Source organism: Ursus americanus, chromosome 22 (assembly GCF_024610735.1).
Source record: "Ursus americanus isolate L20-20 chromosome 22, mUrsAme1.1.p, whole genome shotgun sequence".
Lineage (NCBI taxonomy): Eukaryota > Metazoa > Chordata > Mammalia > Carnivora > Ursidae > Ursus > Ursus americanus.
In genome coordinates, this window is record NC_142148.1 from 51,970,582 (window position 1) to 51,996,870 (window position 26,289).

The following is a 26,289-nucleotide window of genomic DNA, read 5'->3' on the forward strand; positions in this document are numbered from 1 at the left end:
TATTAAGAGGCCTTACTGTCAGGGAGAGTGAGAACTCTTAAGAATATCAAGCAAACAGAAAAAAAAAAAGTGGCAACTGTTAAGCTCAAGAAAACAGGAAAACAAAAAGTTGAACTAAAAGGGAATATAATCATGCTACATTCACCAGCTCAGTAGTGAGCAACATTAACAAAGTCAAAACAATTCACCAAATTATGGATCTAAACAAAAATTGTGCTACAACTATGTGGGGGAAGATGGGAGTTCAAAATGTAACTTTTTCTAAAAGTGATGCATCGATGGCCCTGCCTCTACATAGATATTGCTGGGAACCGTGGACAGAAATGCTACAAGAAACAGATAAGCAGGATTCCAGGCAGCTCTGGGAGGCGGATGGTGGAGGGCAGGACAGGAGCCCGCTGGGTTCTGCATGAACCATTCAACACTGTTTTACATTTGAACACATGCACGTACCACCCTCTGATAGAAGTGAAATTTCTAAGTAAGAAAAAGAAACAGAATCTCTAACAGAAGCACTTCCAGCAGGACATAAGCGTTTTCCTACAATTTTACAACCACGCTACCCCCTTTCCCCCTTCAACAGTGTCTCTCCACCCTCAGGACGCAGGGCAGCTGAGGACAGCGTGCATGGCCTGAGACCTGGCGTCAGCCTGCCGGCTCCGTACTCTTGAGAAAGCTACTGTAAGCTCTGAACCTGACCTTTCCCCGCCCGTGACATGAAGACACCACCACGGACCTCAGGGACCCGGCTGCGTTGCTCAGCACCCAGACGGTGAGTAAGTGTGAGGATGACCGTACACCCTGCACCTAAGTCACCCAGATGCAATCTGTCTCACTACCCTCTCCCCCTTCACACCACCGTCCAGGCGGGCTTTCATTCTGACCACGCCCCCACACTGCGCCGAGCACTTGCCAGAGTGTCCTCCAAGTCGCCAAACCCGAAGGCCAAACCTCAGTCCTCATCATGACCTTTCCTGACACTTCAGAGAGTTGATCACATCCTCCTCCTGGACACTTCTTCCCTTCTTCCCATGGTGCCAGTGCTTGTGGTCTTCTTCACACCTCCTCTGTGCCAAACACTGCTCATGTTCGTCCTTGAGCACTCGATGGCAGAGTGACCCGAGGCTCAGGCTTGCTTGTCTTCTCTGTGCTCACTCCCTCGGTGACCACAGACTGTCACTGCATTTTCATGGCCACTTCCAGCTCAGACTTCTCTTCCAAGCACCAAATGGCTATTTACAACTGCCTACATGACATCTCTACTTGGATCCCTAACAGAATCACAAACTTAAAACGCCTACAGTGAGCCTCCCATCTGCCCCTCTAAACCAAGTTCCACCCACAGCCTTCCCCCCATCTAGTTGCCCAGGCCAAGAGCCTTCTAGTCAACTCAACTCCTCCCCTTTGTCCTCACATGCCTTATCCAATCTGTCAGCAAATCCTACTGCTTCTAGCTTCTACCTTTGAAATACATCCAAGGCCCAACTGCTTCTCACCACCTCCAGTTTTCCTGCTCCAATCCCAGCCTCCGCTGCCGCTCACCTGGTTCCCTGAACAGCGTGCCGACAATCTCCGGGTTGTCCTCTACTCTCCCCGACCCTCCAACCCCCACCACCAGTGTCTATTCCCAACACACTAGCCTTTCAAACCTCAGCCGAATCTCAGGGCTCAACACTGAGGGAGGGACAGCTGCCCTCCGGAGCCGACAGCCAGCACCGCCTTCCTTACCCTAGCGACTCTTTGTTTGGACAAACAGCCCCAGAACCTCACAGTTCAATCTATGTCGATTGTTCTCAGCTGCCCTGACGCTAAATAACCTATCTTTATTCACCAAATGGGGGCTTTCAGATGGGTCTCCGGGCAACCTTCCTTTCTGTCTCCTGCCTCCCCACACCCCATTAACCCTGAAAATAATCTCCATACATATTTCAGCAATTCAACTCCTCCAAAACTTTGCTTTGCTTTCCTAGAATTCTGATTGTAAAATACCTCCATCCCAAGTTCTGCCTTAAGAATGCAACACCCCAAAACAAATCAAGAACCAAGAACCTGATCCATCCTGCAGGGGCTCAAGTGGACCAGGGCACTCAGGTACATCAAGGGCCCCGGATCTCAGAGGAACACCATTAAGTCGATGCTGTACAAAGCCAGGCTTACTCGTGTGGCCTCACCAGTTGTCCAGAATTGGGGGAAACAATTATAGAAACACTGGTTATAAGGTATTTTTCCTGGGTTTACATATTTTCAAACGGGGGGAGGGGAGGGGAGGGCCAAACTAGAAGCAGCAGATTATATCTCGGTGCTCAAAGTTCCAGTGAGCAAAGAACGGGCTCTCAGTTCCCTGTCAGGCATTCGTTCCGCTGCACATCACATTAAGAAGAAAAATTTTGTGTAATTTCTGCTAAATATGAAACTGTCTTGGGCTCTACCATGACGAACGATTTTTAATAGCTAATGCTGATGAAAAGTTATACTTGATATTCTCCCTCTTGTTTGGATCCACTAAGAAAAGAGAACTTATTTTGTGGCAAGCATTAAACACTACTTCATCCAGCATTTAGTGAAAACTACCCATGGGTCAAGCAGAAAACATGCAGAAACGAAATAACAAAATCTTTGCTCTTATAGATGCAGAAACAGACTTGTACCCAATAAATATAGCCCACTGGTACAGGAAGAAACATCGAAATGTGCAGGAAGGGCGGGGAGGAGACAAGGGATGTAAACAGCTGGGCATGGCCTTCTCCAAAAGACAGCAGAGTCACACCTGGCACAGCACACAGAACAGGTGCCTCTCGTAGCCAAGAAAGGGTAGAAGGAATCAGAGAAAAGGAGCAAGACTTCCAGGCCTTACTTGGAAACTGAAACTTCGTGACACAATTTTCCTTCCCTTCCCTAATACCTAATCCTGGCAGAAACAAAAGTGGGTTTGGGGGAGAAAGGAGAACAAAGGAGGAAAGTGAACTGACCCCCAGAAGGAAATGGAAAAACAATCCAGGCTCCTGCCCCTTGGACATCTAAGACAAACACACTTGCCAAAGTCAAATTCAACGTAATTATAATGATTTTGAATTCTGAATCCATGAAGTCTAAGTTTATGGGGCTTTTACACCAAAGCAATGTATTGCTAAAATCTTACCAATGCTAATACCACAAGACAGATTGATGAATCTTCTATCAACGATCTGTCCTCGATTTACCACTAGGCCTACCAGAAAGAGCAGTCTTTGGAAATAAGACAAACTGGAATAGAATCTCAATTCTATAACCTCCCAACTGTGGAGTGCAGCACAAGTGCCAAGGTTACAAATTAACAAATCACAAATAACCCAATCTCTGGGGCTTAGTTTTCCTCTCATTAAAGTGGGGGAACTGCCACCGAATAGCCATTGCTAACATTTGTGAATGCTGAGCACATTTCACATTTCTTATGGCATCTTCACCACAACCCTGGGAGAGCGGTCCCATCACCAGCACCCTTTGTCAGAGGAAAGAGCTAGGTTTACGTAGTCAGTGAAGAGGGGCGCCTGGGTGGCACAGCGGTTAAGCGTCTGCCTTCGGCTCAGGGCGTGATACCGGCATTATGGGATCGAGCCCCATGTCAGGCTCCTCCGCTATGAGCCTGCTTCTTCCTCTCCCAGTCCCCCTGCTTGTGTTCCCTCTCTCCCTGGCTGTCTCTATCTCTGTCAAATAAATAAATAAGATCTTAAAAAAAAAAAAAAAAGTAGTCAGTGAAGAGTTGGCATGGAGAGAGAGCTAGGTTTCGGTAGTTAGTGAAGAGTTAGTAAGTAAGCAGCCAAGCCAACATCTGAATCCACAACCCATAAGAATAAAACACGAGTAAAAAGCACAGGCTCCAAAGCCAGACTGAGTCTGAATCCCAGCTTTGCTTTTTACTAACTTAGTAACCTTTAACCTCTGTTTCAGTTATGCAAATGTGAAACGGGCAAAGTGTAGCCTCATTCAGGGGATTACTGCCAGAGACTCACCTAGGAGCTGGATGGCCCAGTGCTGACCCTGTTGGGGCACTCTTCTAGGGCACATGCTGCTACTGTCACAACTATCAGGGACAGGACTGTCATCCTGCCTGCCTCTCTCCACACATAAAAGGCACTAAACAACTAATATTTCTTCCCTCACCTACTCTGCAAAATCAACTAGCTTTTCTTTGTTTCTAGTATATGTCAAAGAAACCTTAAGACAGATGAAAGAAAAATCAAAACAAAAGGAAAAACCAAAACACAAATGTAGCAAGAGAATCATACTCACAGTTCTGAAGGCCACGGTAACTCTGTGAAGAAATCAAACGTGGGTTTAAAGGAAATGCTCCCGGTTTCTCTTTCCTCTTTCCATAGTCCTCAGAGAACCTGACAAGGAGAGACAACATGCGCATTAAAACCCCCTTCCTTTCACTTCTTGAAGCTCTACTGAACTCACCCCTCAGCCAGTTCCATCACCTCCCACGCAAGCCTACTGGGCAACGCCTGGGATGAGGGGTGAGAAGAGGGCACCACGACCCTGTCTTCAAACCTATTTCTACTTAAGAAACACACAGGAAGGAGCGCCTGGGTGGCTCAGTCGTTAAGCGTGGGCCTTCGGCTCAGGGCGTGATCCCAGAGTCCTGGGATCGAGCCCCACATCAGGCTCCTACGCTGGGAGCCTGCTTCTTCCTCTCCCACTCCCCCTGCCTGTGTTTCCTCTCTCACTGGTATCTCTCTCTGTCAAATAAATAAATAAAATCTTAAAAAAAAAAAAAAAGAAAAGAAAAGAAATACATGTGAAGCAACTGAAAACTATTCAAACATATCAAAAATCATAAATTAACAGGGTGTGGTTGGCTAATAAGTGCACGATACAATGACAGAGTATAGACATCTGTTCCACTGCCTTCCATCAAAACTATACTAAAGAGATATTTTTTAAAAATGTTCTAAACAGGGGCGCCTGGGTGGCTCAGTCTGTTAAGCATCTGCCTTCAGCTCAGGTCATGATCCCAGGGTCCAGGGATGGAGCCCCAGGTCAGGCTCCCTACTCAACAGGGAGTCTGCTTCTCCCTCTCCCTCTGCCCCTCCCCGTTTGTGCTCTCTGCTCTCTCCCGTGTGCACACACTCACTCCCTCAAATAAGTAAATAAATAAAATCTTTTTTAAAAATGTTTGAAACAGCACAGGGAGAACTGAAAGGAGAAAAAAGCCAAGATTTTTGAAGTACTGAGGAAATCTTCTAACATGGAAGATTGAGACCCAAACAAAAAAGTAAAAAGAAGAAACCTGGAGGAGACAGAAACTATAACAGACTGAAGTAGAGTAAATGAGTCAGCAGGCCCAAGAAAGCCAGGTCCTAATTCAGCAGTGGAACACACGGGAACCACTTCCACTTGCACAGCAGTGTCCTAGAAGACCAGAAGTGGCAGCAGCAGTGTAGACAGAACGGGGGTAAAGAAGACATAGCCCCAAATACAGAGGAGCCGGGGAAGGCCATGGAAGCTGAAACCAGAACCTCAACGCCAGGCACAACGTGATGCCCCCTCACTCTGAAAGAAGATGGGAGGGGGCATTCCCCAGAAAAGTAGAGGCGTCTATGGACTGAAGTCACCCTGCCCAGCTGCACTGAACAGACCTGGACTTAATGACCGTATATACAGTGAACAGTGAATTCTCCAGCTCTCCTACAACAGACCATACACGCACACCGCTGGCTTCCAGATTCTGAAGTCAGAATTGTGCCGGAAAGAGACTGGAGAATATTTCTGGGGAATCTCATCAGCTCCAAAAGACAGATCTAAAGATACTAACCCTGGGGACCCCCAACACATGGCCCACCCAGAATACCCTGATGTAAAAGTCAAAGGGCCCCACCACGTCAGACAGGAGAAGGAAGGAAACAACCTAAAAGAAACAGAGACTATACAAACTATCAATAATATAGAGGTAAGACAACACTGCAATCAAGAAAGAAAAACAGGATGTTCTTCTAGAAAAATAGAAAAAGAGCCCTTGGAAATCTAAAGAACCTTTCTGAAATCAGAAATAATAAACTAAAGAAAAGTTTCTCTCTGTTCTCCCTGAACAGAGAATAAAAAAGCCCCCCCCCCCAAAAAAAAAGGCAGAAAAGGAGGAGCAAAGGAAGGAAGAAGAAGAAGAAGAAGAAGGTATTAAGATAATTACAACCTTTGCCCAGGACAGCCAAGTTCCGGATAATAAGACTTCCAGAAAAACAAAATAAGGAAAAGCAAGAGAGAAAACCTCAGCACAGTAATGCCAAAGAGTATTCCCAGAACTGAAAACTCCCAGTTACCAGAATGAAGGGACCCGCTGAATATGCAGCACAGTGGATAAAAACCGACCACACAAGGTACACCATCACGACATTTCAAAAGACTTGGACAAATTGTAAAACTCCTACAAGCTTCTAAAGATGGGAGGGGAAACAAGTTACATACGAAGGAAAAATGAGAATAGCTTCTGAATTCTAAAACAGTAACATGAAAACAAGAAGGCAATGGAGCAATCTTTGAATTTATGAACAAAAATGAATTCCAATACAGAACTCTATACCCAGCGAAACCATCAATCAAGTTTCAATCATGCATGGTCCCAAAAGGTTTGCCTCCTAAGCATCCTATGTCAGAAAGACCCTGGAGAAAGTCTTCCACCAAAACACGAGCATCAACAAAAAATGAGCAAGGCATGAGCTTCCATTAGAAGGGATAAGGGAATCCTCAGGACGACGATGAAGGGAGATTCCAGAATGGTGTCTGTGCACCAGGAGAGAGGGAAACAAGTCCAAGCCGGAGCAGTGTTGCTCAAGAGGAGGGAATGCTGAAGGCTGTCTTCAACTTGTCCAAAAACACTGTACTATCTTTTTAAAGTAATTAACGCCACCAAAAGGAAGAAGTCAGTGAAGAAAGACAAAGACAAGAGTTGCCACAAACATAAAATCCAACTGTGGACAAAAGCCAAACGATGAGAACAAAGGAACATCCAGGGACAACACAATAAAAGACCGAAGGAGCAAGCAGCTCGGAAAAGAACAGAACAGAGATCTCCAGGAAACTGTCTGCCAGAAATCAAATGTGAAGAAGAGATGAGTCTGTATGACCATGAAGAAAAATTACTAAGAGGCTACTGGAAGGTATGGGGAAAATAGGTCTGGGGTAGGGGGTAAATTACAATAGGTATAAAAAGGGTTAAGAATGTGGGGGACTGATGGGGCACCTGGGTGGCACAGTGGTTAAGTGTCTGCCTTCAGCTCAGGGCGTGATCCCGGCGTTATGGGATCGAGCCCCACATCAGGCTCCTCCGCTGGGAGCCTGCTTCTTCCTCTCCCACTCCCCCTGCTTGTGTTCCCTCTCTCGCTGTCTGTCTCTATCTCTGTCGAATAAATAAATAAAATCTTTAAAAAAAAAAAAAAAAAGAATGTGGGGGACTGAAGAAAGATGAGTACCCGTCATAATGCCCTGGGCGCACCTCTATCACAGGACTTACCCACTGTACCATCATCACTGACTGACTTCTCTGTCTCCCTCCCTCGGCTGCAAAGACCTTTTGGAGAGGATTATTTCTCATCCAGTTATCACCCTGCAGAGTCCAGTACAACGCCTGCTACAAGAGTATACACAAAAGCAAAGGGTTTTTGTATTTTTTTGCATTTATTCGGGTACTGAGTATCTACTACACATACCTGCTATCCTTCCGGAGAACTAGAATTCAAAGACATATGGACCTTGCTTGCCTTTAAATTTAAAGAGTTTCAACTTTTTTTCACATCTGAGAAAACAAATATTTCTCCTATATCCTCACTCTCCCCAAAAGATGAAAAGTTCACCAGGGGCTTACAGATCTTTAATAGTCCGGCTATCACTAATGGATATGGAACCCAAGACCTGATGACACTTGCTTGACATTGTACGCATTGTGTAATATGAAAAGGGTGCCGGCTTGGGTATCAGGACACCTGGTTTCTAGTACTTTAGAATTACTCCTTTTGAAGAAGAGGAAATCCCAACTCCTTGATATGACCTGTCGGTCCCTGAATGATCAAGCCCAGTCTGACTGTCATGCTATCTCCCGTGAATCCTACAAAGCAGCAACATTAAGCCATTTTCGGTGTACAGAACAACCTGTGCCCTCCTTGACACCTCCTCCACCTGGACCTTCTTCCCCGGGATGACCTGGACGCATGTGCGGTGGGAGCCTTGCCCTTCCCCCAGGTGAGACACCTCTCTCCTGTCCCCCTCAGCACGCCTTCACATGACACCAGTATCTGTGGAGTGGCTGACAAATGCCATGCACGGCCCCAGGCCCCAGGACACAAGGCAATAGACGAGAGAGACGCAGGACTCTCCGGTGGTGGAGCTTCCCGTGCAACAAACTAGAGCGGATGTTAAATCGGGCCTGTCAGTGTCTTCCTCCACCCAAACAGCAAGATTCTGGGGACAACGACAGCCTAAGTTCCGCAGCCTCAGCGCCGCCATCCCAGACAAATATTTAAAGCACTATTAAATAAAACCAAAGTGAAGGTCAAAAAGCCCCAGTGCCTGCAGCAGGTGAGTACCATTTGCTCTTTAAAAGCCCTCTTTTTCTACTGTCGTTGTTTGTTTGTTTGTTTATTGCCTCTTGTCTGTTAGGAGTATAAACCTGAAAATGTCATTCAGGGAAATCTTGCGAGTCCGCTGGAACTGGCTTTATTCTCCTTACTAACCGCAAACACAAGACAGCCCAGTTACTCCCCACGTCTGGTTTCTGTTCGCCACTCTATAACCAACAGCGCGCACTGGACCGAACACCTAAAACACACGATCAGAACACATGCACTTGATGCGTGAATGACCTAATGATGAATAAATGAGCGTATACACTGGCTTGAGGGCCTTATAATTGCTCCTCACTCTAGTTTCTATTTTAAGGAGAATTCAAGCAGATAGCAACACCGCATTTATCAACACTGGACCTGCTGGATGTCTGCCATTTGAACAGCGGGCAGCTTAGGGCCACGTCCAGCATGGAACTACTAAAATACAAGCATAACAATTTGAACTAGTTCAACTAGGGCAGAAAACTAGGTATTTCCCCAATCCTATAATTAAAATGCTTACATTCTTTTGCTCCAGACAAAGAAAAATTAAACTTGGCTCATTATACAATGAAATAAATTGCCAGCTCCTTGAAGGTATTTGTAAGATGGACACTCTCTACGTTTCTGGCATAAGTGGGGACATTTATACGTACACGGGGTCCTCAGGCTACTCTGAACTCTCTTCCCCCTAACATGCAAATGAGAATTTCCCACCAGTCACAACACACTCTGAATCTATGCTTCCTGAACAGGTAACATACTCCACACGATCACTTTGCTTCTAATCGTCTCGTTTCAGTGCACAGTCCAACCTGGACAGTCCCTGACACCCACCTCTCACTCACCCGGACAACAGTGACAACCTGCCATCTGCAGAGGGTGTGGTGTCATAGCAATCTCTCCCAAGTGCTTTACAAGCACCAGCTCTGGAATCCTCACAGCCCTAACTGATTACTACTCTTGTTCCATTTTGCATGTGAGAAAACAAAGTCCAAAAAAACTTAAGACATTTTCCAAGGTCACACAGCAGACAAGGGAGAGAGAGATCAGGCATTCAAACACCAGCTTACCTTAGAATCATGATGCTATTCTGGCTTCCCAAGTTACCCAGATATTATTACTGTTAAAACAATGGACATGATTTGGGCTTTCCAAAGCAAACATGACAGAAAGATTCTTTCTAAAGCTGAGTAACAGTCAACATGACATACTGACATATTATAAGATATCTGGCTTGAATTAACCATGCAGGCTGAGCCCCTGGCAGGAAATGGTCCGCTTGATGCTAACTGCCAAATAAAGCCCAAAACCACTGTTTCTCAATGCACAACATTCTAACCATTTAAATTATCTGTGAAGGTCTCTAATGTCCAAAATATATAACCACTTCACACAGGTGTCCCTTCCTCTAAGCTCAGTGTACCAAAGGTTTCTGCACTCAAGCAAGCCGTAGTAACCTGTACTCTGAAGAACACAGGTCAGAAGAAACTTTCTGAAAAACCAAAAATGTATAAAGAATGCAAACATGATTATGAAAGTTATCTGGGCAAACAAAAGCTTCTTTACGCTTCAAAATAATTTTCTAGTCAAACACATTCTAATACTAGACAGTGGAGCAGCTCATAGGTCATAGGTCACTGCATCCCATTCATCTGTGTGCCAGCGCATGGTACAGGGTCTGCGGTCCAACCGGTAGTAAGCTACTGATGATGTGAATACATTAGGGAAATGAAGAGGCAATATTACTAATTGCTGAAAAACCGGTATTAGGAACAACAACAACAACAATAAATCGCCCGTTCTACATGCAGAGTACACGGTGAATACCAACTGCTTGCACTTCTTAGATACGCTGGTCAAACTCATCAGGGAATAAGATTAGCTTTTAAATCCCCACAACAGAAATAACTACATCACTGGGAACTGTATTTGCTGAACCTCAGGCTGATTCTTCCCTAACTAGCCATGTACTAAGAACTATGTTCTGTCATATTTGTCAAAGAGTTATGATAATCTCCACTTAACAGATAAGAAAACAGATTTAGAGCTTAAGGAACCTGGTCAACATGCAGGGAATAAGAATCGAATCTGAGGTTCAAAGCAAGACCTATCCAACACCCGTCCTCTTAACCACCATTCTGTTCTACACTGTAAATAATATCCATAGAAAATTCCACTGCGCAAAGGCTCATTAAAAATACGAAAGAAACACTATTCTACTCAAATTAATTAATAGGCACAGTTAACATATTCAAGACAAGACAACGCTTCAATTGTACACAAATGAACGAATGGGCTACTAAGGTATACCTAAGGGTCATTCTGTCTACCTGAGAGAGGCACCAAAGGAAGGACCCATGAACCAAATGCGTGCAGTACTTAGCAGGAAACCTCCTGCAAGGCCTGGGAGTGGTAAGTGATCAAGAGACACGGTCGTGCGGGCATCACTGGCCTCGGTGGAACTGGAGATCACTACCTGGACAAATGGAAGCAGTTTGCAAAGCGAAGGGTCCCAGATCTAGGTAAGGAAGACGAAGCACATTCCCTCCTGCCTCTCCTAGAAAGAGCAACTAGGAAGGCTGGAAAGAGTAACTGCAGAAGCTCTCTGACCACTCTGAAAAGTAAACTGCAGCGGGGGATTAGGAAGCAAGACTGGATTTAAACCACGACCAAAATCAGCAGATTTCAATACAATGGAAAGTCTCCTTGCACGATATCCTAAATGGGGAGGGCACACCCCAAACTTATTCAGCATAGGAAGAACCAGAAAAGCGTCAATTCCCGTGGGAGGAGAAAATCAACACAAGCCAATATCAAGAAGGGAACAAATATGACAATCAGCCCAGAGGGACTTTAAAACAACTACTGTACAAATAATTCCACAAACAAGCATACACACAACATACTCGATATCGCAAATTCTTCTTTTCCTTTTCTCTCTTAAACCCACTGGCTCTGGCCCCCACCACTCCATGAACTTCTCCCTCTAAGACTACCAACGACCTCTGCACTGCTCAATCCAATCATTAGAGCCCAGGGCTCGTCCTTTCGACAACTGACAAGAGCTGATCTCCCACTCATGTTCTCGTGATTTTCTTCTTACCCCACCGATGGCTCCCTCCTTCCAGAGTCGCCCAGGGCTCTGTCCTTTCTCCTCTCAGCTATGCTTACCTCCCAGGCAAGCTCATTCAAATGCTGCTTCTATGCTAACAAAGCTAAAACTTGTCCCTCCGGCTCAGCCCGACTGCCTGGCCTTGCGCTGGACTGACCGCTGTTCACTCTGCACCGCAGCCCCACCGCGGCCTGCTCCTGCGCATCACCGAGATGGCAGAGCTACTTCTCCCAAAACCCCTTCCCGCTACAGCTCAGGGCGGCGGGCAGGGAACGCTAATAAGAGGCAACGTGGGCAAAATGAAGAGAAACATCATTCTCTTCAACTCTGCCAGCCCTCCCAGCGGTAGGGATGGATTCTAATTCCCCGTACGACTAATTGTCGAGAATGGCCCGGGTCTTCCTGACCAAACCCTGGCAGGTGTACTCTCTGCCGGGCCTGCTTGTAGGCTGCTTGGGGAAGTGGAGCATCACCGAAGAGAACTCAGTGAAACGTCCGACACCTCGAAGCCCAGGTGCTGACTGGCCCGCCCCCTCCACAAACCTTCCTACACACAGCCTTCTCCGTTCACGACAACGTCCGCCTTCCAGCTGCTGAGGCGAGAAACAACGGACGTCATCCCTGCCGCCTGTCTTCCTCCCACATTCCCCATCCGGTCTTGTCAGCAAGTAATGTTGGTTCTTCCCACAAAAGAGGCCCAGACGCTGTCCCCTCGCCATCATGCTCACCAACACCATCGTGACCGGAGCCACCATCCCTCACCGAAATGACTACAGCACTCCGGAACAGGCCTCCCCGCTCCCAGCCCTGCCACCCTAGCATACACGCTCACCACGGCAGACCGATTCCAAGCCTAGATCAGACGGCATCGCTTCTCTGCTCCAAACCCTAAATGGTCCCTCATCTTACATGGATGACAACAGAGAGTCAGTGAAGGAACGAGGCGAAGGACTGAGCCAACTGGTGTTCCCCACACTGCTAGGCTGTTTGTTCAAGGGGTCAATGGGACTGAAGAAGGGGCCTCTGAGGGCAGTCAGTGTGGAACTGCTGGTGAGAACACTTTTAAAGATATTAAGAAAACCCTGATTTAATACAACCTGGAGTAGAATCTGCTAAGACACATTATAACTGATGACAGTAAAAATATCTGCAGAGCAGAAAAAGGGTTAGCTGGAAAATATACAATGATGAAAATATAAGTTGCTTAAAGCATTTAAACTATGGTTATTCAGTCTATCATTCATGAGCAGGAGCTTTGTGGAAAGTATTCGAACCCATCATGTGTTACTGAGCCAGTAGCACCAACGGCAACCTCATGAAAATAGCCTGACTTGTCCTACCACACTGCAGTTCAATGGTTTGTGCAAGGCTCTGTTGTGACTTTTCAACCGCAGAGCCAAGACTGAAATCTATTTGAAAAAGACCCCCCCCTTTACTCATCACTATTACCAAACACTGAATTGCTTCGGAAATTAGCTTTTGCTCCTACATGTTAACATTTCTTCATGAGCTCAGCCTAAATTGACAAGGCACAGCAGCGCTCATATGAGGGACTTCGGGCAGTGAAGGCATTTCAGTGGCTGCAAGCATCTTACTCACAAGCAACGTCCGTCGCGGCCACACGGCTCCCCCGCCGCCACAAGTTAGAGCAGCGCCTGCTGACTCACTCGGAGGAGCGTGCAACTCCTGACCTCAGGGTGGAGTTCACGCCCCACGCTGGGCATAGAGGCTAATTAAAAATGAAAAAAATTAAAAGTTAAAGAGAGAAGTGTATTTATGTCCCCACACAAACGTGTAGCAGATGTGTTTTGAGCTCAAACTACAGTTCCAGCGGCATTTCTCAAACCTCAATGCAAGTACAATGAAAATTCACGTATCTCAAACCCACTTCACCAAGCAACTGAGGCACTTCCATCAGACCATCAACCAGAGAGAGGAATCTGCGCTGTAATGACGTGTGGAAAGGCAAACATCAAAAAGAATCTAGTGGAATTCTATCGATGTCTGCCAAACGATGAATACACTAAACTGAAATGATATGCTTCCGAACTGGTATCAGTGTGCAAGAGCACCTACGAGTATGTGGACACTGTCAGAGATGACATCTGTAACCTTCCGTGACGATCAGCCCCGAGACTGAACATTTGTCATTGGTTGTGATGATACGGAACACTACCTGTGAGCTCCAATTACAAAACATGTTATCCAACCCTCCCCGGAAAAAAAATTCCATTCTTATTAGACCTGTATTATAATATATATACATACTCAATTATTATTTGAAATTCTGTCAATAAAAATTTTATAGATATTAGTGTTCTCTCCTATTATGTAAGTACTTACATAATATCCTTCATTTTGCCTCTTAGTCTGCAAAACCTAAAATATCTACCATCTGCCCCTTCACAAAGAAGCCTGCCGATCCGTTTCAGTCATCTTCCCCAGATCTTCTGAACCCAGGTACAGCTAAGGCACATACCACATATCTTTAACTTCTCAGCTGTTTTTTTCTTTTTAACTTAAGTCTGTCATTTTACCTTTATTCCTTATAAATTTTACCTTGTTGATTTTAGCACTTCATTACAACCTGTCGAAGTATTTTCAAATCCTGATTCTAAAAATGAACGGTCTCCCAGCATTAACTCCTGTTCTTTACTCAAATTCTTGATGAAAACATGACGACAGGTGTCAAGTATGACACACTTCTGGAGACATCTTCACTTGGGTGCAGAAATTCTGGTATTTTAGTTTTGTGGCAAATTACACTACATGTGGTTGCAATGTATCTTCTACCTACGAGCAGTAATTTCTTTTCTTTTTTTTTGGAAGATTTTATTTATTTATGTGACAGAGAGAACACAGCAGGCGAGTGGGAGAGGAAGAAGCAGGCTCCCAGCGGAGGAGCCCGATGTGGGACTCGATCCCGGAACGCCGGGATCACACCCTGAGCCGGAGGCAGACGCTTAAGGACTGCGCTACCCAGGCGCCCCAAAAGCAGTAATTTCTTGAACTCCCTAGTAATGACAGGAATAACAATTTACTTTCTAGGCTGTATGCAGGAAAGGATTAAGCTTGCCCCAGGGAAGATTTGGCCATTGCCCAGCTCCTGGGAAGTCACCTCTGAGCCTTTGGAATCCCCTGCCTGATAAGGCGGTCTTTGTTTAGCTGGGGGCCTTCGGCCACACCAGACAGTCCATGCTAACAATTTGATTTCTGGTGGAGCCTTGCGCCACACACGACACCAGTTTGATCTCCAGAGGGACTGGAGACTAAACTCAGCCATGTAGGCAGTGCCTATGGGACAACCCCCAATACATATCCTGGACACCAAGGCTCAGGTGAGCTTCCCTGGTTGGCAGCATCGGTGCTGGGAGAAGTCAGCACACCTGCACTGCGAGAGGACAACTAGAAGCTCATGCTTGGTCTTCCCTGGACTTCGCCCGGTGTGCCTTTCCTTCACTGACTTCTGTCCGCATCCTTGCCCTGTAATAAACCATAACCATGAGGATAATGGCTTCTCGCAGTTCTCTAAGTCCTTCTAGTGAACCACGGAACCTGCAGGTAGTCTTGGGGGCCTCCCAAACTCTAGGTCCTGATGATTTACAACGTCCTTACAGCAACACTACAGCAGTGTTCTTTCAGCACGAGGAGATGCTAGTTTAAAATGCAGGTGACAGGGGCGCCTGGGTGGCACAGCGGTTAAGCGTCTGCCTTCTGCTCAGGGCGTGATCCCAGCATTATGGGATCAAGCCCCACATCAGGCTCCTCCGCTGGGAGTCTGCTACTTCCTCTCCCACTCCCCCTGCTTTTGTTCCCTCTCTCACTGGCTGTCTCTGTCTCTGTCGAATAAATAAATAAAATCTTTAAAAAACAAATAAAATAAAATAAAATAAAAAATAAATAAAATGCAGGTGACAGGCTTCCACATCAGCAATGATCATCCAACATCTCTGTGGGATAATACCAGGCATTTGCATTAAAAAAAATTTTTTTTTTGAGAAGAAAAAGCCAGATCACGAGGCGGTGGGGCAGGAAAGGAGACTCCACACTGAGCACAGAGCCTGACACAGGGCTGGATCTTATGACCCTGAGATCATGACCTAAGCCCAAAACAAGAGTAGGACGCTTAACTGACTAAGGCACCAGGCCCCCCTGCCTGCATCTCTCATATACTCTCCTTGGTGATTCTTACATACACTACTTTCAGGACCACTGACGTACCCAAAAGCTTCCTGAGGCAGTGACCGTCTTTTTTTTTTTTTTTTTAATTTACTTACTTACTTACTCACTTATATAATCTCTACACACAACGTGGGGCTCAAACTCACAACCCCAAGATTAAGAACCACATGCTCCACCCACTGGGCCAGCTAGGCACCCCAGGACTGTCTTCTTTTTAATGAATCCCCATCAGGACAAGATGCTCAAGAGTCAAGAGTGACTCAGGACAATGCTCTAAATCTGGTAGAGAAGTGAGAACAACTGGCATTATTAGTCTTCTAAAACTTAGACTATATACACGTGTGAGATTTGTTTTGTCATTCCTCAAATATCCAAGACAATGTAGAAATAAATGACTGAATGCAAACCACAAGTTACTTGGATACAGTGTGAACAACGGATTCAACGGTGTCCATTTCTCACCCATTTTTCAATTACATCCATTTTTTTCAATCTCCTGACAGTTAATAGGAAACCTGAGTTTTAGAAGCTGTCTTCATACCCTTCTCATCTACTAAAAAGATCACCCGTGAGCTAAAGGTCAAGACAGCTGAGAGAATCTTGAGAGTTCTCCTCTGTCAGTATCAAGGAGCCATTTACCCAAGGAGCCTTACCCTGTTATTTCTTCCTCTCTAAAGTGGGAGCCCCTGACCAGTTGATCCCTAAATTTAGATCAACCTCTAAAATCCTAGACTACCTAAAACAATAAAAATAAAGGAGGCAAACACCCAGTGGAAAAGTTTAGAATTTCCAATGAAATAGTTGAAAGGGCAGACTCAAAGACGAAAATCAAACATCAACTCTTCACCAACCAAATCATCAACCGTCACCCAACAAAAATTAATTCATATGTAGACAACTTGCATTTAAACTAAGTTACTCCTGCTACCTCTTTTATCAAGTCAATTCCTTAGGACACAAATAATGTATTTTTCCCAAAGCAAAAAGCAAAGCTTTTTTTTGCCATGACACAGCCAAGGAGACGCCAAACTTTTTACCTACACTGGAATCACAATCATCCCCAGCCTGAAATCTTAAGGGTGATATTTTAAACAGCCTAGGGTTTTTCACTTCTAACGTCTACACCATCACTGAATTCCATCATTTCTTAGATCTTTGCCATTCATGACACCTGGCCCTTAATGGAGGTCACAGTCCTGTCAACAGGAAAAGGGAAACTTTCTCAGACATAAACCCATTTCCAAACGCTCCCCTCTAAGCCTCAACTTCTATAGGGCAGCCATATATCACCAAAAACAGCAAATCTCTGCACGGACTGCTATAATCCAGAGTCTGTAATTCCTAAATTACATATAACGCTAATGTCAAACATGAACCAATCCAGTTTAGACTCCAGGATACCACATTCATCTGCCTGGTGCGAACATAAACCACCAGCTGCCCAGTTAGCTAACTGTAACAGGACGAGTTAGGTACTGTCTTACAACTATTAACTATCAACGCACTTCTGAGTGGACAGAAAAACTACACTCCTTTTTGGAACTAACACAGCCAACTAAAAGTGACACTGGTCCATCTCTCATAGCCATGGGACTGTTAAGATATTCCTAATAGTTTATAAACTTTAGCTTCATCTCATGTACAACAGCATGTTGAAACATCCATGCCAACGAGAGTCCCAAACTCTCCTGGCTGGCCTTCTATGTACAAAAACCGGGCCTTGTTTTGTCTCTCAGAGGCCAGGGGAGACATCTGCACTGCTGGCTGGTAGACCTCGGTTGGTACAGTTGGGCTCAGGTGACAGCTTCATGTGCTGTGTTTTATATAGCGGTCTGGGATGTATGACACTTAAAGTAACAGTCCTGTGATTTGGATGCTTAGCTTTCCCTTACAGCCTCACACCCGGGCAGAGTGTCAGACATCCACAGTCCAATAACAAGGAGTGCCCCCGCCTTGGGCTGGGCTCACTTTTGATAATGGGGCGAAAGCCCAAGCATCCTACCCCAGGAAAACAGCTCATGTGCATACACACAATTCTGCGTACCGTTTCTGGGGTTCATGGACCTAGGAGAGAGCATTTCCTCCTTAAGCAACAAACAGTCTGATCAGTAAGCACTTAAAAACAAAAAGATCTTCATGGACTTTTCACCAAGGGAGAAATCTGGGAGCCATCCTGGAATTGCTCTGGACACCCCCTCTCTCAGCCCTGGCTCTTCATTTCCCAGGTCAGAGCCTGGAGACTGGCTGAGAAACAGGCTTCAAATCACCCTCTCTCCAGTTCCTCAGTCACGCCCTTAATTAAGGCCTTCTTCACTTGTGTGTACAACGTAATTGTAGAATTAAAAGGACACAGGCTGTTAGATTGGACCATCTGAACTTTGCCCATCACTTTACTAGCTGGGGGACAGACACCGGGCAGCCATTCCCTTAATGACAAAGGCTTGGCTCCTCTCCCTTCTGAAGCGCATGACTGCAACACCTCCTTGACGGACCCTTGTACTAGTTAACCACCCGCTTGTCATAGGAATCTGCTCCCGTCAGAATCAACCACACGCTGCTCTGATCTTGTCAATAGTATCAACCCTACCTCCTTCTCGACCCAACCCTTTCTGTACTCCTAAACACTAGTAAAAACATCCAGTCTCACAGACCCCAGCCTCTCCCGCCTCTGCACCTTTAGAGCGGGCATGTCCTCCACGAGGCCCTGCCTGCTTCCCACCTTCCACTCTCTTTCTACAGATCCCTGCAGACAGCCAGACCTGCAGAGGTCACGGCATCTGGTCCACAGCCAGTTTCTGTATGGTTCTGGGCTAATCAAGGTTTTTACCCTTTTAAAGGTTGTTTAAAAAAAAAAAAAAGGCAGCTATGTGACAGGCCCTATGTGGCCTACAAAGCCTGAAATGTTTACTATCTGACCTTTAACAGAGAAAGTTTGCTGACCTCTGAGCGTGACCGTGACGGGGACATGCCCTCCAGGTCCTCAGAGCACTCTGCTCTGGCACTATCACTGTAGGCATCACACTGCACGCTGACTGCCTCACTCCCCTCCTGTCTGTGCCCCCGGGGGCTGACACTACACCAGGCACAAGACAGGTATTTAATACTGTTGACTCCTGAACAACTGGGTCCACGTATACACAGATTTTTTTTGATACATTCCGCATAGTAAATGTAGTTTCTCATAATTTTCTCAACATCCTCTTTTCTCTAACTTACCTTTTTATAATACAGTATATGATACACATACAAAATATGTGCTAACTGCCGATTCTCAACTATGGGGAAGGGTCCGGCGGCCCGCACTGTTCAGGGGTCAACTGTCCTGGCACTTTACATGTGTACACCATCCCACATAGTAACTGCACGCAGAGCTTCAAAGATCACAGATACTAGAGTTTATATAGACAGTATCAGAAGTCACGTGACTAAAGGCAACGCACCAGGATTTGTACCTCAACCTCCTGTTTCATAGTTAAGATGCTCTTTCTACTAAAAAGACCTGCGTCTCTACACAAACTATGATACCTAGACATCTTTGATTACTAATACCTGAGACTTTAGCTAAGGGTAAAATTTAATTTTTGACTCGCTATTTAATTTTGATAATTTTTAAATTACTGCTACTTTTTGTAAATTAAAGAAAAAAGAAAGAAACAGACACCCTAAGGAAGCACTAGGCAGGTATTTGTAAATTAAATATCAGTACTTAGTGGTTTTCTACTCAGTGCACCACAGCCTCCCATAATCCCACCTATACCGGTCTGAGAACCCACACCACCTTAGAGACAGGCTCCATGATACGCCTGTCAAAGAGGCTCAATCCTCTGTCTAGCTGTGCCTGCTCTAGGCGGACTTTGGAAAAAGTCAAGAGTCCGGCCAGCACTGTGTAAGAGAACGCTCCATGACGATGAAAATGTCCCATCTCTGCACTGTCCGAGGTGGTAGCCACTAGCCACACCTGCATACTGAGCACCCAAACTGGGGCTAGTGTCACTGTCAAACAGAACTTTTCATTTTATTTAATTTTAATTTAAATAGCCACACATGGCTAGCAACGACTACAGGAGACACAGATCCAAGTCTAGACTCCAAACACTGCAGTGAAATAAAACACAATTTTCCCTGTATCCTTAACTACAGGCTATGTTATCTGGCCCAATCATTCCCCTGAAAAAGACTAAAAAAGATGGACAGAATACTTTAAAATCTTAAAATCAACCAGAAACTGACAAGACAATAAGGAAAGAACAGGCCAAAATTAAAGTGAAATCAGGAACCCAAAGAGATGAACAAGCACAGAAACCACCTCTGCCCTGCAGTCATTTGCCAATTCTGAAAATTTTCAACTTTCATTTTTACAACCATTCAGGGAAAGAGGAGTAAGAATCAAAAGCTGGGTCCCTTAGGGTGTTTAACCAAAAACACTCCCTCCAGAAGCAGGGCCCTAAAGGCTACAGAGCTCAAGATAAAAGACACCAGAGGTGAATCACCTCTCCAGTAAAATCACAGCACTGGGCGGTCCAAAATACCTCAAGCCTTAAACCTGCTTTAAACTGGTTGAAGCAAAAAAGAAAAAAAAAAAAAAAAGCTCTCAGAAGGAGCTATATCTTCATTCTATGCCTCAATAGACTCCTACAAATAATCAGAACTAAGTTAAGAATCCTACAAATAATATCCTACACCATAAATAAAAATGAATCACAGACCTAAATGTAAACCTGAAACTTTTCTAGAGGGGGATGGAGGGAAATAAAGGAGAAAACCTTTGTGACCTAGGATTAGGCAACAACTTCTTAACTACGACACTGAAAAAGCACAGTCCAGGGGTACCTGGGAGACTCAGTCAGTTAAGTGTCTGCCTTGGGCTCAGGTCATGATCTCAGGGTGCTGGGATTGAGTCCCAAAGGCAGCAGGCTCCCTGCTCAGCGGGGAGTCCGCTGCTCCCTCTCCCTCGGCCCCTCCCCCATCCCGCTCTCTCTCCCTACCTCAAATAAATAAATAAAATCTTTGAAAAAGAGAGAGAGAATGCAAAAACAAACCATAGCATGAGAGAAAAGCACAGCACACATCTGACAAAGACTTGTATCCAGAATATATAAAGAACCCACCAATAAGAAAAAAAATTTAATAGGCAAAAGATTTGAACACCAAAAGATACACAGGTGGCAAAAACACAAAGAAAAACCATTACACACCTATCGGAATGGCTGAAAAGCTAAAAGACTAACCATACCAAATGTTGCCCCAACGATCCAGCGTGACTGGAACTCACACAAAGCTGGGAGGAATGTGAAATGGTTCAGCCATTCCAGGACAGAGTTTGACGCTTTCTCAAAAAGCCAACATAGGCCTACCACAGGATCCAGCCATTACAGTGCTAGACCCAACCATTTCCAGGAAAAACAAAAGCCGATGGTCACATGAAGACTTGAGCAAAATTATTCAAAGGCTTTATTTGTAATAACTCAAAACAAGAAACGACTCTCCACACACTGATCACGTTCGACGTCATCCCAAGCAACAGCAGGAAGAAATTCCTTGGAAGTCAGCAAGGGATTCTAAAACAGATACAGATCTGCAAAGGGTCAAGGAGGGCCAAGGTATGCTTAAAAAGGAACCAAGTGGGAAGAGTTCCACAATAAGACCTGTTATAAAACTAAAATAATTGAAGCAACTTAAACTGGGCAGTACCAGTGGAATTCAAGAAAGTCCAAAACAGATGCACATACACACGGACCTTTCATTTCCAAGAAAAGGGGCACTGCAGAGCGCTGGGGGAAAGATGCTCTTTTCAATGAACGGTGTTCGGACAACTAGCATGTCCAAAGGTTAATGAAGCTGGATTCCTTCTTGAGATTATGCACCAAAACCAATTCTGAGAGAATTACAAAGTTAAAGGTTAAAAGCAAAAGTATAAAAGCATTTAGAGAATAAATGAGGAACTAGTTCATGACCTCAGGGCAGGGAAAGACACAAAAAGCTTACAAAGGAAAAGACTGACAAATGGCACTAATTAAACTTAAGAACTTCTATTCATAAAAAAAAAACAACACAAAAAAACCACTGAGTCAGTGAAACTGCATATGACAAAGTGGGAAGAGACAGCAGCAAAATACATAACCAACAAAGAATGTGTGTTCTGAATATATATAGTCTACAAATCAATTTAAAAATAACCTAATAGAAAAATATGGGCACTTCGAAAAACAGTGCATCCGAATGGCCAGTAAATGTATAAAAAGATGTGCAACCTCACTGTAACCAGGAAAAGGCTATTTAAAACCACAAGGCAGCAACACAGCAGAAACCACCAGAAGGGGCTGGGCGGGGCGACTGACACAAGACCAGAGCAGGGCTGAAGCAGTCATTAGAGAGAAGACTGGGGGGCGGCTGGAGCCTCCCAGCACAGCGGGGAGCAACAGGAGACTCCCTCACTGAGAGGTGCTCCAGGCCAGGCGCTCTGATGTACATTTAGTGGGCTCACAGTCTATAACTGACTATAAACTAGAACTTTAACTTCACTTGACCAATGTAAGGAGAAAGAAACTGTTTCAGATCACTTTTTCCCACCAGCTCATTCCTTTTATTTTCTCCATCACAGGGCTGCACCACTGACTCAGTCTGATGGGGGCCAGAAGAGGACGTGGAAACATCCTTTGTACTTCGCGTCCACATGATGGTAACCTAAGTCCACCCGTCTGTCCCTAATTCTCTTCTCTACCTTAGTAACAACTTCATGTACTTCAAGGTCACAAGGCCCCCTCAGCAGAAGCACAGACTCTTCTTCAATCATTAAACCAATGACTGAGGGCCAACCCACTATAGGAGGAGGAGGAAGCTGTGAAGGACCCACAGATCCGTACAGGATAATACAGAGTCCCTGTCCCTGAGCTCACAATATTCTATTTGCCTTCAGGTGCGTCCAACTCTGCATAAGACATAGCCGAAAGTAAGCATATCACCAATTCCATCTTTGAACACTAACTTTTATCTAGCTCTGATCTTAGGGAAAAAATAAAGGACAAAGGCAAAACAATACATATTAAATTTAGATATGACTTTATGCTAGGCATAGAATCAATTCACACAATACTGTTTTAGTAGTCACCCCAAGACTTAGAAATCATCCTGACTCTAATATAAGCAAGCCAATCTCTCAACACCAAAACAAAACCACCAGGGAACACGTGCCTTGAGCACCCACATATACACACTTTCCTGCTATCTGCCAAAAACCACAAGTCCAGGGGCCATACAAATTGCTATTTCAATGCAAAATCATTTATTTAAAATCCAAACCAAGATTCAAAAGAATTTAATGACCTCAGCATAAAACATTCAAAATCCCTAAACAAAATTAGTTGTGAGGTCTTCCCAAGACTCTAGAAAACCTGAAAAACATACTGAAAAAGAGTCCTGAAGTGAAGGCAATCTCACTAGCAAATCTAAGTGGTCAGAAGCCAAACACATGCCTCTGCCATTTACGACTGATTTTTTGCCTGCTACGACTTGCATTTCTCTTAAAACACTCTCAAGTAGTGGTTGACAGACATTAGCATGCAACAAAAGCTCCTGGACAGCATGTTCAAACAGACTGCGGGCCCCACCCCCCGAGTCTGATTCAGGAGGTCAGAGGTGGGGCACGAGCACAGGCATTTCTAACCCGGCCAAGTGATGGTGATGCAGTTGTACTTCGAGAACCACTGCAAACAACCAGTTTACTGGTTTACTGTGGTGTGCGCACGCACGTGTTTCCCTTCGCAATAAGCAAGACCAAGGGGAACTTGCTGAGGAAGAACAAACTCTTTTTTTTACGCAAATACTAACTTTTCTTGCCTGAGTGAAGGTAAGTGACCTGTTGCTCAAAACGTTTACTCTGAACAACAACGTAAAAGACTCTCTAAGCAGATCATCGGAAGGCCGGTGTGTCATGGAACTGGCATTACAGTGTTAGGAAGATGGATTTTTTTTTTTTTAAGATTTTATTTATTTATTTGACAGAGAGAGACAGCCAGCGACAGAGGTAACACAAGCAGGGGAAGTGGGAGAGGAAGAAGCAGGCTGCCAGCGGAGCAGGGAGCCCGATGTGGGGCTCGATCCCAGGACCTTGGGATCATGCCCTGAGCCGAAGGCAGATGCTTCACAACTGAGCCACCCAGGCGCCCCTGGGAAGATGCATTTTTAAAAATGGTTTCAGGGCATAATGTAAAACCCTTGTAAAGTACATGATGAATCCAACTGATTAGTAGAAGATACATTAGAGCTTCTAGACCAGTCATCAAGGATCTTTTATAAATCCCAACTTCCTAGGTCTTCAGAATATAGAATGAGCCCTAACGAACACATGACCAATTCCTACAAAATTAATTTCTAGAAAAAAACATTTGAAAACTATAAAGGGACAGAGAAATGCCTTTTTCCCGCAGCTCAAGTTTCATGATATTTGTAATCTAAAATAAAGCAGACAAAGATAGAAACAGATAATCCAAGTTCTCCCTGGTATCAAGTCCTACCTGGTTTGTAAGTAAGGTTCTTTACCAAGGCAAACAAAAAACAGTGGACTGCTGACTGACACAGGAACAGTTCTCCAACAATGAATGAGCCTGGGTTCTTTCATTCAATAAATATTGTGTCAGACACTGGGGATGCCATAGTGTGTAAAACAAAGTTTCTGCCCTCGTGTTGCTTAAATTCTATAAAAAGACACACAATGCACTACAAATATGGAATGTATAAAACCACTTCAGCTCTTTCTTCAGTCCATCAAAGACAAACACATGGTGCTTTGGTCACAAGTAGACCCAACAAACACCTACCGTTCACAGCACAATCCAAAGCACCAGATGGCAGGACTTTTAAGATAGGAAATGGAGGCAGAAAGGAGATCCTAGGCACAGACAGCCCATAGATAAAACTTTTTAGGTTCTTCTGAGCCTTGGTTTTGGTCCACTGGCCCTAAATAAAGGAGGACAGAGTACGTCAAGTCTTAAAAGCACTATGGAAAATTCTAAATCGTCGAGAATGAGCACATTCACTTCAGAAACATTTATAGAGCAGCAATGTGTTAGAGATTATAAATTCTAGGATTTACTACAAGGGGATGAAACCTGCATGAGAAATTTACAATTTACTTTTCCCTCACATTACACCTTGCTTCCCACAAAACTATATTCATAAACACTGACACCCCCCCCCAAAAAAAGTCACCAATGAAAAAACTCTGTAACAATGTAGAGGTTGTGTAAAGCACAACCTTGAACAAATAAGAAGCGTCAATCACTGCACTATGCATTATATATTTGTATTTAACTGATTTTAAATTAACTTAAAATAATTAAACAATTTTGGTATGTTCATTAAAATGTTTACCTACACCATGTTGGCCAGATCACAGCTTCATGATATGAAAGCGTCAGATTCAAACAGAAAATATAATTATTTCAACTCTCCCAGACACGGTACTTACACCTGCATGCTACTCACTCCCCCTTCGGAAGGCTGGGTTCAGATCTGTGAGACTACTGCTGCTCTAGTCCTGTCTGGTCCTAGAAGCTGCACAGAGAGTTCAGCAGGCCCAGCCAACAAGGACCTACCCCTTGTGGGCCAAGAAGCCCACGGCAAGCTCCTCGAACTCCAAACTTCCAGTGTCTCCTCTGCAAAAATGAGGATAGCAATACCACAATTAATGGTTCTCAGGAGGAATAAAGCAGAAAAAGCATGAAAGCAATCACTTCAGGTCTGGCACATGTCATCTCCCAGATTTAATTCATCGGTAAAAAGGTAGTGACACCTACCAACAACACACAATACCCCACACGTAGCAGTAACATTACATCTCCTCCCCTATCAGTGGATAACATTCACATGTATGACTTTGGTCATTTTTCTTGTTCTGAAAAATGAGTTTACAGTAAATGCCAATGTATATCAATAAGATCTAGGCAGAATTCGTTTCATTCAATACAAAGCTTGCAAGGAAAGACCTTCATGTCCTGACAAATAAGTAAACTCTGTGATGATGCTACTTGTTCCCTTCTCGGAGGCTTTCAACTGCTAAAAAGTGGCAATAGTGCCACCCAGCCAAAAACATCTATTTCATACTTTCCTCTAAAAACCATTTCATTAGTATTTATGCAAATAAGACCATAATTAACGGCATTTGCTAAAAATCTCACCTATCCTGAAACTTGAATTACATATGCCTATCCGAATTTTATTTCCATGATAGAGCCTAGCAAAAAAAAAACAATACAACTGTTACAGACAGGAAGAGAGGGGGTTCTTCTGGTACTTTATAATCAGAAACACATTTATGTAGTTCTGAATGGAAAGATTTGGCACCATTCCTAGAAATTAATGCCACAAAGTGGTAGACAGCAATTTCACTTCTCCTACACTAGGTTGCCTTTTGGTAGTCAT

General features: G+C 44.5%; 1 protein-coding gene across 6 annotated transcripts in view; it reads right to left on the reverse strand.

Annotated features, from left to right (window-relative positions):
- The window catches only part of LOC148108158 (focal adhesion kinase 1-like), a 95,906-nt gene that overhangs the window by 66,317 nt on the left and 3,300 nt on the right, over positions 1–26,289 (reverse strand). For 2 of the 6 annotated variants that reach the window (XM_087853862.1, XM_087853864.1), the window contains exons 2-4: positions 24,687–25,523; positions 13,288–13,417; positions 4,270–4,367 (exon numbers count right to left, since the gene is read on the reverse strand). The gene's annotated coding sequence lies outside the window, so the exon portion shown is untranslated. Of the gene's footprint in view, positions 1–4,269; positions 4,368–7,486; positions 7,604–13,287; positions 13,418–24,686; positions 25,524–26,289 lie in introns of all 6 variants that reach the window. The other 4 variants (XM_087853859.1, XM_087853861.1, XM_087853860.1 and 1 more) reach the window with 3 other exon arrangements.